This window comes from Marmota marmota, unplaced genomic scaffold (genome assembly GCF_001458135.2).
Source record: "Marmota marmota marmota unplaced genomic scaffold, marMar, whole genome shotgun sequence".
NCBI lineage: Eukaryota > Metazoa > Chordata > Mammalia > Rodentia > Sciuridae > Marmota > Marmota marmota.
In genome coordinates, this window is record NW_026000164.1 from 11215815 (window position 1) to 11225411 (window position 9597).

Sequence of the window (9597 nt, forward strand, 5' to 3'; positions counted from 1 at the left end):
GTGTCCCCTCCCTTCGCACCCACTCGGGCCACTGCGCAGGGCCAACCTTCCTGGCTGCCCCCAGCTCCGCACCAATCTCCTGGCAGGTCTCCCGTCTCTCCTCCAGCCGTTTTATGTCCCCATGCCTGGCTAATCATTCTCGGGGACAGTTTTGAGAACTCATTGTTCTGCTCAAATTTAATTTGGCAGTTATGGTCACCTTGTCCTGGGGTCCCCTCCTACCTGGTTAGCTACCTCCCTGCCTGGATTCTGTCCCAGGCCACCTGAGTCTGACTCCATGCCCAGGTATACCCTCTGTCCTTCTTCCCACGGGCCGGGGCTCTTGCCATTTCTTCTCTGGAGCGCCCTTGCCTGCTCACCTGTCCTCCAATGCGCAGTGCAATTTCCTTCTCCTTCAGGAACCTTCTAGTGATCTGCACAACTATGAGCGACCTTCTCCCTGCATCTCTCAAAGCACATTTTTGGAAACTCCAGAAATCACTTCGTTCTCTTAACTCCTGCCAGGTCTATTTCTAGCCTTTAATCTATTTGAGCATCAGGAATATATCTTTTAAATGTTCTCCACCTCCCCAGCTCTTTTCGATCTGCAGTGATGGGCTCTGCGTTCTGCCGAGTCCTTGCCCTTGCATATTAAGGAGCTCAGTGTAGACTAGGCCTTGGGTGTTAATCTCTCTGAGCTCAAGTTCTGAGCTGCTAGCCCACCGCAACCCCTAATATATTTGCTGAGCCACTCTAGAGTTTTTTTTTTTTCTCCTTTTTTGGTAGTTAAATATATAGAACATAAAATTTGCCATTTTAACCATTATGAAACATACAATTCAGTGGTAAAACTTACATTAACAAGTTGTGCAACCATCACCACTATTTCCAAGCGTCTTCATCCCCCAGACAGAAACTCTGTACCATAAAGAATAACTCCTCACGGCTCCAGCTCCCTGTCCCACCCCCTGATGACTTCTGATCTACTTTCTGTCTCCATTAACTTCACCATTCAACATATTTCATGTAAGTGTAATCATACAACATTTATACCATATTTCTCTTAATATGATGTGTTCCAAGTTCATCCACCTTGTAGCTGAATAGATGACGGACATTCCATTGTATGAATATACCCACCTCTGTCTGTTAATGGACAATGTTAGTTATTTCACCTGTTCACCTTGTGAATCATGCTCTAGTGGCATACAACTATCTGTCTGAGTTCCTGCTTTCAGTTCTTTGGGGGAACACACCTAGGATTGGATTTGCTGTGTCATATGGTAATTCTATCTTTAGCTGTTTCAGAAACCCACTGTAGACTATTTAAAATTCAAATTAGTTAACTTTCCAAAATGAGGGATTGTACCAAAGCTTAGCATTTTTTTCAACTTTTGAGAAAAATTAGAAGTCTGGTACTTTTGGACCCATCTCTCTATAGGGGTGTCATCTGCTGGGGATGAGTGGGACTGTTCTTTCTAGATGGGGTGTCTGGTCTCTACCTCAAGAACCTGGCCTGGTAGGCATCAGACCTCGGTGCTTCCTGCCTGGTCCCAGTTCTCAGCCTTTGCCTAGGTCTCCCCTCTTCATGAGATCTTTGGGTTTCCTCCTACAGTTATTCCCTCCTGCCTCACTCTGTGTTGTAATCTTTCTTTTTTTAAAAAAAATATTTATTTATTTTAGTTATAGATGGACACAATACCTTTTATTTTTATGTGGTGCTGAGGATTGAACCCAGTGCCTCATGTGTGCCAGGCGAGCGCTCTACCTCTGAGCCACAAGCCCAGCCCCTGTGTTGGGATCTTTTATGTGCCACCCCTTTCTCCTCCTAGGCTGTATCCTCTGAAGCAGGTGTCTTTTCATCTCTACTTTACACAGGACTGACAGACACATTGTGCCCAACCTGTTTGTTGAATAGTTGAGGTTAAGGACAGAATTAATTGATAAAATTCTGACTGATTAAGCCAACTAAGAGCTAGACCACATTGTAGACTATTACAAGAAAAGGAAGGAAAACTAAAATTGGGTAAATGAGTCAGAGATTGCACGCAATGAGGGAGTGGCTAACCATTTCCTCATTTGAAATCTTTCTTCATTGGGGTTTTCTTTTCTTACCACTCATGTTTGTAGTTATCTAAAAGATGATTTATGGGAAACAGGTATAATATCATAGAACAAGTTAATAAGAAAGTGACTTAAATGTAATGTCTATATGTACATACAAAAGAATAGTTTTGGACCCCTAACTTATTACTCTGTGTGTGTGTGTGTGTGTGTGTGTGTATGACTGAAAATGGATCATACACCTAACTATAAGAACTAACACTAAAAAATCCTAGGAAAAACATGGGACTAAGCCTTTGTAATGTTGAGTTAAGCAATGACTTCTTAGATGCACAGCAAAAATACAAACAACAGAAGAAAGAATAGCTAAATCAGATTTTATCAAGTTGAAAACTTCTGTGTTTCAAAGGACACTATCCAGAAAGTAAAGACAGCTCACAGATAGGAGGATATCTTTGCAAATCATACCAGATAAGGGACTTGTATCCAGAATATATAAAGAGCTCTTACAACTCAACAATTAAAAACCAGGGATGGGAATATTTTTCCTAAGGTGAATATAGTTAGTCATTAGGGAAATGAAAACCAAAATTGCAATGAGATATCATTTCACTTCCACTAGGATGGCCATAATAAAAAAGATGGAGAATAATAAGTGGTGGATTTATGGAGAATTTGGACTATGTTATCATTTGGATCTGGAATATCCTCCAAAGGCTCATGTGTTGAAGTCTTGGTGCCCTTTCAAGCAATGTTCAGACATGGACCTTTTGGAAAGAGATTGGATCTTGAGGACTATAATCTCATCAATAGATTAATCCACTGACGGAGTCATAGCTGAATGGACTATTGGGAGGCCATGGAAATGGTAGAAGGTGGTACCTAGTTGAAGGGAGCAGGTCTAAAACTTAGGGTCATGACCTTGGGGACTATATCTTGTCCCTGGCCCCTTCCGTTCTCTGCTTGCTGGCTGCCAGGAAGTGAGCAACTTTTCTCAATCAAAACTTCCATCCTGATGTTTGTGCCTTGGAGCCAGCCGACCACAGCCTGAAACCATGAGCAAAATACATTTTTTCCTCCAAGTTGGTTATTATTATTATTATTTCCAGCACTTTTTCACAATGAACTGGGTACAGTGGTAGGTACCTCCCAATGACTTGGGAGGCTGAGGCAAGAGAATTACAAGTTCAAGGCCAGCCTGGGTTAGTGAGTCTCACACAGTCAGCTCCAATAAAATAAAAACAAAAAGGGCTGGGGATGTTGCTTGATGTTCAATCCTTGGTAACTAAAAAAAAAAAAAAAAAAATTGTCATAGTATCAAAGAGCTGGCTAAAACTACTCATACATTGCTGGTGGGATTATAAAGTGGTGTAGCCACTTTGTAAAATAGTTTAATGATTCCTTAAAATGTTAAATATAGTTAGTCTGTGTTCCAGAAAATCTGTTCTTAGTAATATACAAAAGAAAAATGAAAATACATGTCTACACAAAACTTGCATACGAGTGTTCATTGCAATATTAATTATAATAATTAAAAGGTGGAAACAACCAAATTCCATCAATTGATAACTGGATAAACAAAAAGTGGTATATTCATGTAAGGGAATATTATTACCCATGAAAAAGAATGAGTACGATATACACTATAACATAGGCATATCTTGTTAATATTATGCCCAGCAAAAAGAGCTAGTCACTAAAGACTGCATATTGTATGATCCCATTAATATGAAACGTTGAAGATAGGAAAATGCATAGAGATAGAAGGTAGATCAATGATTGGGGCTGGAGGGAAGAGAATTTGGAAAGTGTTGCTGATGAGTAGAGGGTTTCTTCTTGGAATGATGAAAACATTTTAGAATTAGATCATGGTGATTACATAACCGTGAACATGTTAAAAACCACAAAATCTAAAAATTGAAACCAGAAAAATCCCAACACTGAACAATAAAAGAGAAATACTATTCTTTTACATGACTAATAAAACACACAACTCTCATTCCCAGATGAACAGATGAACAGAAAAATGTCTCTTAAGTAGTTTAAACTAAAGCTTTGTGGATGACCGGGCAAGTTGGGCTGAGTTTGCTTCAAAATCCTGCACACATCCCCCATGCAAAATAAACACAGGTTGGAGAGAGACAAAGCCAGAAGAGGAAAATGTTGGTCATGGTTGAAGCCGACAGGTGGGCACGTGCCATTCATTGCCCACCCCCCCCCCCCGTATTTGTGTGCATTAAAATTTTTCCATAAAAAGAGTTCTGAGAGAGCATGCAAGCAAGCTACTGCATCTGTAGTTCACTCGCCACAGCACCCGTCTGCATTTGCTTGGGGAGCTCAGGGGCGCTGGGTTGTACACTGTCCCTCGGCATGTGGATCTCGAGGATCGGTGACTTGCCTGAAGGAGAAGCCAAAGCTCTTTGTGCAGGTATTACTTTGCTAGGGCTACATGATAAGGTACTAGAAACTGGGGGCCTTCAAACAACAGAAATAGATTCTCACATGGTTCTGGAAGATGGATGCCTGAGATCAGGCTGGCCTCTCCCTGGAAGCTCTGGGGAGGATCCTTCCCGCTCCTCCCAGCTCCTGGCTTTGCCAAGGCCCCGGGCAGTGCTTGGTTTGTAGGCGCCCCTCCTCTCTCGTCTGCCACCACTGGTGCCCTCTCCTTCCTCTTGTTTTCCCTCTGTGTGTCTGTGTCTATTTCCTCTTCTTATAAGGTCCCCACTCATATTGGATTAGAAGTTCCCTGAGTATGACCTTGTCTTAACTTGATTATATCTGCAAAGACCCTATATTTCCTAATAAGTTTGCATTTTTAGGTAGTGCTGGTTAGGATGTCAATATGTCTTTTTGAGGGGACATAATTCAAGCCACAAAAGGTCTCAGCAGAATAAACAGACCCAGAGACAGTTTCTTAGCACTATTAATCGGAATAGCAGAACCTTCCACTGTCCGGCAGGCAGGCTGTGGGGACACAGCACTTGTAGCCACTGGAACACATCATTCACCAGCCACCTTTATCTTTCCCAAACAGAGACACGCTTTTCTGAGCCCATTCCCAGATTGCAGCCTTGACTGATGAGTGACACTTCCAGACTCTTCCAGCCCAACAACTCTTAGCACCAGGGAATTTGGAGGCATACTTCTAATGCGGATTCACTAAAGACTTGTTTCAGAAAAGGTGAGTTTCTTACTCTTTGATGCAGACTTCACCATACTCTTAGAATTTATCTTTGGAGTGGGCTGCTGAAGTTATTTTAGACTCTACAGTTAAATTGACCCAGAAATAATTTCTTCTTTGAAATGTTCCCTGAAATGTTATTTACTCTGACTCCAATTTAAGATTACATTGTACAATTCTTTGCTCTTCAATCTTACTCTGGCCTTTGACCAAAAGCAATAAAATCTGACTTCTTTATTAAATGGTACTCACTCCCCCCCACACACAATTATCCTAGTAAACCAGATGTCTGATAATTGCAATGTATTTTCAGATGATCACTTGAAGAATTTCATGAATATTCTACTAACTGCGTGGGGCATTTACCCTTGATTGATCTTCAGTGGATACAGGAGGAAGCAGAAGTTAGAGGCAAAGCACTAGACTGTGAGCTCACTCACCTGTACCTGCTCCATACTTACCTCCAACCTGTGTTTTAGCTCCAATCCAATGGAGTAATTTTCAGTCCATTCGCTTTCACCTCATTGCTCTCAGGAAGGTGGAAAAGATGTGAGCAGGCTTTGCAGAGGACAGGGAGGAGGCTGGTGAGACCCAGGTGGAGGGAGTGGAGGATGGGGATTGGGACTGGCCAGACAGACCTTGAATGCTGGTCTAGATTTGAACCACTGTGGGTTCCTGACCAGAGCTTGGAAAGATTTATGGGCACTAGATGAAATAGTGATCCTTGGTCACCACTGGTCCTTATGTAGAAGTGGAGGTTAAGAGAACAGCAAGCCAGGCACAGTGGCTCCTGCCTCTAATCTCAGAGGCTGGGGAGGCGGACACAGGAGAATTGCAGGTTCAAAGCCAGCATCAGCAAAAGCGAGGTGCTAAGCAACTCAATGAGACCCTGTCTCTAAATAAAATAGAAAATAAGGCTGGGATGTGGCTCAGTGATCGAGTGCCCCTGAGTTCAATCCCTAGTACGAGAAAGAAAGAAAGAAAGAAAGAAGGAAGGAAGGAAGGAAGGAAGGAAGGAAGGAAGGAAGGAAGGAAAGAAGGAAAGAAGGAAAGAAGGAAAGAAGGAAAGAAGGAAAGAAGGAAAGAAAGAAAGAAAACAAACAAAAAGAACAGCAGAGTCTAAACAAGGCCGAGGGTAGCATTTGGAGAGGATTCCAGTGGCTGGGTGCTGTTCTAGCCCCTTAGTATGCCCGTGTCCCCTGCCCTGCTTTCCACCCCAGGTGGATTACAGGTTGATTCTTTTAGCTGGCGTTGGTTCTTGTGGTGTTACAGGAAGCACCCTATGGAGCAGCCTCACAGTGTGCGCTCTCCCTCCTCCCATGTCGTATTGAACCTGCCATGTACAGTTTGCAGAAGGACCGGTTACCAAGAGTTGTGGGGAGAGGACCCTTTGTCTTGAAAGCACAGAAAAAGGAAAGCAGAAGACCAGTGATGATCCATAAGTGATCTTGAATGCAACAGAATTAATTGTACTACTAGAAAAGATGGTCCTTGGAGCATTTATAAATGGGTTAAAAGGGACATCCAGCCAGATCTGCCCCCAACCCACAATAGAGGCAGGCGGATTTTAAAAAAAAATCTATTTGTTAAAAAAAGGTTTTCCCATCTCATCAGAGTCTGATCTCTTCGACAATCAAAGTTGTTCTTTTAGCTCCTGCAGTGATCGATTTGAGTGTGTCCTTGTGTGCTGTGTTCCTGGTGGAGATGGAAAGATACTGCCGCCTTCAGACCTGGGACAAGTCCCGGAAAATGCTGGGAATGCACACATTTCAATAACTGTTACCATCTCATCCAGTGTTTGTTTCTAAGCCCTGGACTATTTTCTGTTTTCTCTTGGAATTTTTGGTCTCTCCGTGTTTCTTCTACAGAGTAACTCATTATATGCTCACTGTGTGAAATGTGGGGCTTGTTTTGCAGCTTCCTTTTCTTGAAGGATAGAGAGGAGAAAAATTTTTACAAATTAACTAAGTATTCAGGGTAGACCTAAGCAAAGGGAAGTAGTGATGGAAACTTCCAGGGATCAGACATTCACTGGCTCCTTCTGTTAGGCAACACCTGGGTGAGGGCTCCTTGCTTATCTGAGGTCATGCTCTGAGCCCAGCCGCTCAGATGGTCATAGATGCCACTCCAGAGAGGGGTTTGGAAACCTACCTATCTTGGAGGCTCAAATGAACATTTGCTTGTCTTCTGTGGGTATCCACCACAAGGAGGGCCTGAAGGGATCACAAATGACACGTAGCAAGATCTTAACAGCCATGACTCTATTTTAATGTGATTAGAAAAAATAGAACAAGCACATAAAACCCAAAACACAAGCTTTTTTTGGTATTTATTTTATGTGAATATATATATAATTTCTTTTAGTTATACATAACATTAGGATTCATTTTGACAAAATTATAAAAGCATAGAATATAATTTGTTCTAATTCAGTCCTCAGTACTTCCCCAAATATGGAACACTTCACGAATCTGCGTGTCATCCCCGCACGGGGACCATGCTAATCTTCTCTGTGTCGTTCCAGTTTTAGTAAATGTGCTGCCAAAGCGCACTCGCAAGACACAAACTTCCTTTGTGAAAGTGGAGTCACGTGTTGCTTGATGGCAGGACAAGGTCTGAAAAGCGTGTCCTTAGGTGATTTTGTCATTGTGCAAACAGCATTTTACACAAACTAAGATGCCTGGGACATCTCTAGGCAGGAGGAGCTCCTGGGCCCACCATTCCTCTGTTTGGTCACTATGGACCAGAACGTCCTTATGACTGTAATCAAAGTTAAGTGAGTCATGTGTGAAGGTGATCAAACAGGTAAATATAGGAGGCAGCCTGTGACCGTAGAGAAGACCGGAAGGGGGGTTGCAGGTGCTTCAGGCTTGTCGTACAGGTTTATAGGCAAAAGGCTCATGTTTATTAATCAATATTGCTGGACAGTCACAAACGTTCAGGCACTGGCTGCTGGTGAGGATGGGGTGCTGCTGCGGGAGTACTTCTCAAACTTCTCAGTGCCCCCAATCAGGAATTGCCGGGAGATTTCAAATATTAAAATGCAGACTCTGGTCCAGTAGGTCTGCAGTGGCGCTGAGAAGTTTGGATATCTAACAAGCCCCAATTGCTGCTGGTCTGGAGACCACTCTTAGAGTAGTAAGGTTTGATCCCAGAACTCTATTTTTTTTTTTCTGTGTGTGTTGGTGCTGGGGATGGAACCCAGGGCCTTGTGCATGCAAAGCAAGTACTCTACCAACTGAGCTGTATCCCCAGCCCCAGAGCTCTATTTCTTAATAACTAAAAACAAAGAAGTTTCCATTTAGAAAGAGGATGAGTTCTGAAACCACCTCTTTCATCTGTGGTGAACCCAGTGTGATGAAGAATGTTCTCGAGTCCCACATGCCTCGCTCTCTGGAGGAATATAACCTGGTTCCTTTATACTAACCAAGCAGTTTGTAATGAAAACTTTTGGCTCAAGTTGTTGCTAGGGCACTGCCAAGGGGAACCAGCCACACAGAGGGAATGTGTAACCTAATATTATTGTGTGGGAATGAATGAGCCCTGGCTTCAGAGAGGTAGGAAGGACCCTGCTCACTATTTTTTCTCAGGTGACAGGTGAGCACCCACATCCCATTTGACAAATATGATTCATTTCACTATCCAGGGTCATTTCTCCAGGTAGAGGATATTGGACTGTTGGATGGATCAGAACATATTGGCATGTCTCCATCCACTTAGACTTGCAAACAAGTTTGGAGGGTTACAATAGCTACAGCGTTTAGGAAACAGGCCAGACAAATATAACAGGACTCACGTTGAGGTCACTGAAATTGAGGGACTTGATCCAGGCCACGCTATTTAGATGAAACGACCCTTACCCACAGAGTAAGAGTGAGAGGCTAGTATGAGGCACTACAGTTTCACCGTATTCTTTCTGATAGGAGAGAGGAATGCATGAGGCAAATCATCTTTTCTTTTTAAAGTTCAGCTGGAGCCACATTCAGCCAAAAATGAAGGTCTCCAGTAACCATACGATGCAGAATATTAGTGCTGAAAATGTTCTTGGGATCTTCGAACATGATGATGTTCCATTTGAGGGCATCGTGATACTCTGGACTCCTTTTCCCTCAAAAACAAACATATAATCTTCCATATAATTTCCAGGGATGTACGGGGTCCTTGGTGGATCTTGGATTCCAGGATAAAATTCTCTGATGCAGTTTATTTCCTTGTAGTTAGAAATCAGAAAAATGAGGCCCAGAAAGAAGGGGACTGACCACTGATCTCACAGCAGTGACGATCGCAGTGCCCGGCATCCACGTGAAACCCGGTGCCAGGTAAACATGCATAATTTATTTCTGGAAGCCTTGAGAGAAACAAGTGGCAAGGGC

General features: G+C 42.9%; 1 long non-coding RNA gene and 1 other non-coding gene across 2 annotated transcripts; one reads left to right on the plus strand and one right to left on the minus strand.

The window, feature by feature from the left end:
- Positions 1 to 3870: 3870 nt before the first annotated feature.
- On the plus strand, positions 3871 to 6113 carry LOC125611600. Its single transcript, XR_007341798.1, has 3 exons — positions 3871 to 4229; positions 5078 to 5224; positions 5538 to 6113. It is a non-coding gene; the product is annotated as an uncharacterized LOC125611600 (long non-coding RNA).
- A 1558-nt stretch (positions 6114 to 7671) lies between these two features.
- On the minus strand, positions 7672 to 7776 carry LOC125611667. Its single transcript, XR_007341894.1, has one exon. It is a non-coding gene; the product is annotated as a U6 spliceosomal RNA (small nuclear RNA).
- Positions 7777 to 9597: the final 1821 nt, after the last annotated feature.